Here is a 6,110-nt window from a genome sequence, read left to right as displayed (position 1 = left end):
GATATGCCAAGTAATAAAAAGGGCTAGTTTATTGTTTTATACTTATAATGTTTACCTTGATGTGAGTTGACAGTGGTCTGACTTTGGTTCTGGAATTTGAGCTTCATTGGTCATGCTATTCCGAGCTTCGTCATCGCCGGGAATAACCTGAACTTCGATATTCGTTTCTTGGCTTTCGCAATAAGGGATTTTATTAAGAGCCTGATCGTCAGGATTTTGAAGTTCCTGAACAAGGCTAGATCTATTGCAATTATATCGTTTAATTTGCAAAATCTATGGAGGTATTGGAAACAATATCATTCATTTAAAATAGAAATAAGATTCTCAATTAGTCTGATAAAAAAACCCAAAATGGACTAGCTTGGGACAATTATAGCAGGAGGGTCTAATTATTCCCTACACACCATAGTCATTTCAGCACTTTCAATGCTACTGATTTTTACTTTTGCGCTCTTTAGAGCAGCGAAAGTATTGTTCTGACCTCTGTTGGCTGGACGGCTGGCTGGATTTGGTGTAACCGCATAATAAGTTTCGTCATAAATAAACTTTTGAATTTCAAATTTCCCGCGAATTTTCGACTCGAAATTCACCCGTAGTTCACCTCACACCTCATAGGTGGCGTAACGTATTTAATTTCAATTGAAATTATTTTTCTGTCGGCGCCGGGCCTCGAACCCGCAATGTCCTGATCCATACGAGACGCCAGTGAAGTCGCCCGACCGCGCGCTCTACCACGAAGCCACGCTTGGTTGTATTACAGAGCGAGTTAAATTATACTGAAGAGAAGAAAGAGAGAGTTAGGATATGGACCCCCCCCCCCCACCTCCCCGACGCCCGCACTTACTGCGTGGGTTTAGCGGGAGACGAGAGAGAGAGAACTGTGCAACTGTCTGGCTTTAGATATGGACCCCCCACCTCCCCGACGCCCGCCACTGGATGCTGTCGCATATATATTGTATCGCGCTAGAGGAGGAGAGACAGTTGCTTGCAATTTTTTTTTTGCAATTTATAATTATTATATATCTTTTTAATCCTAGGCAAGATTAGATTTCTACTTGGGAACTTAAACATTACAATTAATATTATCATATTAATCAAAAAAGAAATTAAGGTTCTCCCCGACAGAAGGCGCGCTAAGCAGAGAGAGTTTTCTAATTTCACCAATGATATCGTTTTTTAAGACTCGTCTGCTTAAAAGTTAGGCAGGTTGATTTACTAATAAAATTAAATGTATTAACAAAATGAAACTCGAGTCAGCGTTTTAAAACTATAACTAGTTTGGGACGGAGGTACCATTGCTCACTATTTGTTTGGCAAGTTTAAAATTAAATGATCACTTAACGGAACTGACATAAAATAATAGGTAGATTTTTGCAGAATTAAATTGCAGATTCTTTGCAAAATTAACTAATCATTTTGGCAGTTTCCGCTCTCGCTGGGTTCATCTACTAATAACAGTTACGTAAGTGATAATTATAAAAATAAAATCAACAATCTCATAAAATCAACAACTCAAAATATAAAATGAAATTTATGATCAAAATGAATCTAATTTCAATCAACGACAAACGGAATCAACGTGTTCATCTCTCCATCCACGGAAATATGAAATTTCTACATGAAACATGAAAGTGCTATCAACCTAACAATTTTTAGAAATGTAATTTTAATCAGTGAAACATACTCATTTAAAGTTAACAAATTATAAGTCGCTAATTTGATTATTATATTTAAAAAAAATTATATTATTTAAGTAATAAATTTAACGATGGTGTTGATAGTACCAATAGAGTATTCAAGGATTGATTACGTTAATATCAACATATCAAACAAAAAGTATTTAATTATAATTTGGAATTTCAATTTAAATTTATACAGTTTTTTAAATGCCCATTGAGATTCAGAGTCTGTCACTGAATGTTGAAGATCTCCAGTCTCTGCCAAGTGATTTAAATTTTCAGACCCTCTCTGTGGGAAAGGGGGAATTAAATTAACGAGACTTACAAACTGACATCATCCTTAAATTAAATAAGGATTATAAATTAAAATTTAAATCAAGGTATTGAAGGTTTAATTAACGTTACTTTGAAAGTATCAAATTAAAAATTTACAACTTAAGCTCATCAATAAAAAGAACATTAAGATAAATATTAATAGGCATAAACAATCATCAATAAAAAGAACATTAAGATAATTATTAAAAGGCATGGACAATTTACAACTTAAGCTCATTAATAAAAAGAACATTAAGATAATTATTAATAGGCCTTTCCTATTATGGGGGTAGTAAAACTGTACCAGTCCAGAAAGAACATACAATTTTGTTTAAGAATGGACTAGCAAAATTTCACTATTTTGTCTTCCTTAAACTTTGTATTCTGGCAGCTCTGTTGCCAAGAATTTTTTGTTAGTTTGGCAACCTAGGCCATCGTCATCAAAGCAATGTTTTTTCCTAACCTCAGGCTCATACGCCGAAGTGTGTACCTTATTCGAATGTTAGGAAAGGATTTTAAAATATCCATGCGGTGGGATAACTAGTTAAATATCAGCAACAGTTGAAAAACCTTCGCCTAACTAACAAGGTCTGCTACAGTATAAGGTACAATTCGTTCAGTAATATAAATCGGTTACATAATAATAAAAATATAAATTTAAATAAGATTTGCAAACGCTTCAGAAACTCCCGTTACTCGGACCCCGAGTCCCCCGTCTCCCCGATACACTAAAGACCGAGGCTTAAACCTCGTAGCTCGCGGCCATCTTTATTGTTTACATCATGGGCTCGTCACTACAGGGTAGGAAATAAGACAGGTTTACAAGTCCCAAACCAGTTTATTAATTCACCGCCTCCTATATTACATATAGGAGGCGGTGATTAATTGCTCGGACCAGTTTATTTATTCCAAAAGTTGGGGTCAGTGGTATCAGGGAGCACTTTATTAATTAGGGTTTTTGGAAAAAATAGACGGTGGGACCAGTTTATAAATTCGGGGTTCCATTTTAGAATTTTTCTAGCTCAACACATTTTCTACCAATTCTACTCCTAGGTAGTTAGTACTCCTTGGCTACAACTTCCCTACAAAAGTTTTGTATTCTATTGACTATTGATCTTGTCTAGCGTCTATACTCTAGAATGAGTCTCTTGTAGTCGACAGTCTAGACCATAGCCAGTACTAGTTGTCAGTAGTCGTATTTCTCAGTAGTGCATGGTCACATTACAAGATTTTGATCTGGCTTACTGATAGCGAGAGAAGATATTGCCGCTGAATTTATGGAAAATGCAATAAGGAATAAGGCTAGTTCAGAAAAGGATTAAGAACTTCAAATATCATTAGACATGTTGATTGATATTTAGTGGCAACTAGTTGAAAAATTGTGATAAGAAATAAAAGTTAACTGTTATGGATTGTTATATGCTACTTTTTCCTACAGTAAAAAATTCAAATTCAATTACAATTTTCAGCTTCTTTACTTTTGTGTCTTTACGTGCTTTTTATTCTCACCATTTTAGAAATTTAATTTATAGTGGGACCGGTAAAATAATAATTAATGCGAGGGTCACTGGTCCCAAGGACCACCACCACATCCGCGACACCAATTCGCCGCAACCCACTCCGAAACAGACGAGCGCCTGAAAGGCTCAACCTATGAGACAGCAGCTAAACCAAGTTTTCACCATAATAACAATAACCTCATGAAGGACAGTATAAATAATGAGTTTAAACAAACGTTTCACCATAATAACAATAACCTCATAAAGGACAGTATAAATAATGACTTTAAACAAACTTTTCACCACAATAACAATAACCTCATAAAGGACAGTATAAAATAGTGACTTAAACAAAGTTAAATCTGAATTACAATCTACCTCATTTAGCTCAACCAAACTGTTACAAATGCATAGCGCAATATTACAAGTTGCCAATGATCTTCGAATTTTATTGTTAAACCCTCACATTATCTTAAGACTCATACAGTCACTGGGTTTTAATCTCACGGGAGAGTATTGCTATATTCGTAATTCCCGCCTATTCCAAACACAACCTAGATGGCGCCCCATCCTCAGATATGATTGATTGTAACCCCCATTTTCTAAGCATGAGATATACGTCGTTTACCAGGCAAATTAAAGGTGGGCTGCCATTGCGTCTTAGTAGTTTTTGATACCGCCATCTAGCGTCGAAGTAAAGCGTAAAATTCGGTATTTTTGTCTCTTTAAACGTCGGTGTTTAAAGCCATCTAGCGTTCAAAAGCAGGAAGTTCAAAACCACCGTCTGAAATCCTTTGGCTCGGTGAATCCGATGATTTGAACATATTTTTTAATTCTCATTGGTAATTAGTAAGTTTTGAAAAATAAAAATGGCAAGCTGGGGTAGAACATGTTCCGTTCTTGGCTGTAAAAGTAGTGATAGGGATTTAAGGGAGTGGAGATCGTGGGTTTGCAAACTTCATTCGGGACCTGACAAAGGGTTAACTCTGTGTCATAAAGATTGTTGTTGTCCGCGGCCATTTTTAAAATACGGAATAAAATCAAAGTACAGAATTCGCTCACTAGATGGCGATTACCAAAAACTACTCACATTTTAAAATGGGAGGTAACCTCGTACATCGCGTATAGGAGAGAACACTCCTCACTTCTTTATCCGCACTCAAGCGGCATCCTTGCCACCCAATGTAACGAATGACCATAATCATATGGTAGAATAAATCTTGGATATTGATTAGTATATCTAGCCTAATTAATCCACCAAGACTTGAACACTACAGTTAATTACTTATTTAATTAAACTGTAAACCAAATTCTTACTAGATTGGTTTTATTCATAATCGGAATGCTATTTTATAAACAATGGAAAAAAACCTGAAAATTATAAATTTGTCGGGGTCAATGAATATAGTAATACTAATTCTAGTCACTAGAGGGCGCGCAAAAGTGTAATCTGGCCGGGGCCATCTTGTTAAGATTACATTCTACAGTCAAATATTCAGAGTGTATATTAGAGACAAAACCCGCCCTGGAATTAATATCACGAAACCAAGAAGGGATATATAGTTTGATAGCGAGAAGGTATAAGTGCCTAGGTATAGGCGCGCCATAGCCCCAGTCCCACTTTCAAAATACAAGGGGGGACCTAAAAGGAGGCCGCCGGGCTATTTCGCCTCTCCTCAGTCTCAAAATACGTAATTTTCGTCATTCGCGTCGCGTCGACGCGAGTTTTCAAGAACCAATGAGATGCTGGTTGTATTTTAGAGGCGGGGATTAACTCCGTACCTACGTTTGGACTGGAGATAAAGCTAGAAATGCGAATTTATAGCTTCCCCCTAGTAAACTATATATCCCTTCATAATGAAACCCATGCAGACAAGAAAAAAATTCATAATTCCTTGCAATTTATAAAATCAAAGCGAAAAAGCCAGAAATCCCATAAGCAAAACAACGCTGAAAATTTTGACATAAACGAGCAACCAGTAACTAATAGGATATTATATTTACACAATATTTGTCAGGGGGTTATTTTTATCTCCTAAATCCATCTATAACGAACAAATGGCAATTGTGGGTTAACGGTATTACAATACCATATAACCTAATAAAATATGCGACTTACGTCATAAATGGTCCTCGTTGCATCTTCACTTAAAATATTCTGCGATTCTCTAATGAATGAAAATTTACTAGATTCACAAAAAGCGTCAATGAAACTAGTACTAGCTGATCCTTCACGAATGTGCGCTTCAGAGCTGTCATCTTTCGGATCTTGGTTGCTCAAATTTGAGGGAACGCCTGTATCTGAGAAAGTTTGACTTGGGCACCACATATTATCCATGTTATCAACTTCGTTGTTAACATTCGTGATGGTTTCATTTTTCGACGAGGTGATGGACTTTCCAAACAGTTTTCCTTTTTTCAAAATGGCCTTTTTCTCCACAGTAGTCTTTTTTCGAAGTGGTTGTTTTTCCACTTCAATCAGTGGTGAGCCTGTGTTTTTAGCTATTTCCGTATTATATTCAAGTTGAACGTTTTTCAATTCATCTTGGTCTATTAAAGCAATCAAAGACAGTGAATAAAAAACGTCCTGTACAAACGTACAATTTCAAAAGCGTAT

General features: G+C 36.1%; 1 long non-coding RNA gene across 2 annotated transcripts; it reads left to right on the top strand.

Moving 5' to 3' along the window:
- Positions 1 to 962: 962 nt before the first annotated feature.
- LOC149630998 (uncharacterized) lies at positions 963 to 4,730 on the top strand. 2 transcript variants are annotated; one of them, XR_016374020.1, is made up of 3 exons: positions 963 to 1,313; positions 1,378 to 2,795; positions 3,512 to 4,730. It is a non-coding gene; the product is annotated as an uncharacterized LOC149630998 (long non-coding RNA). The 2 variants fall into 2 exon arrangements; XR_016374021.1 differs by having other exon boundaries at positions 964 to 1,313; positions 1,378 to 2,599; positions 3,527 to 4,730.
- The last annotated feature ends 1,380 nt before the right edge of the window (positions 4,731 to 6,110 follow it).

Source organism: Phalangium opilio, unplaced genomic scaffold (genome assembly GCF_054372755.1).
Source record: "Phalangium opilio isolate 3A_F unplaced genomic scaffold, DU_Popi_V2 ptg000101l_1, whole genome shotgun sequence".
Classification (NCBI taxonomy): domain Eukaryota; kingdom Metazoa; phylum Arthropoda; class Arachnida; order Opiliones; family Phalangiidae; genus Phalangium; species Phalangium opilio.
The sequence above is the reverse complement of the archived record's forward strand: the minus strand, read 5'-3'. Positions and strand labels throughout refer to the sequence as shown.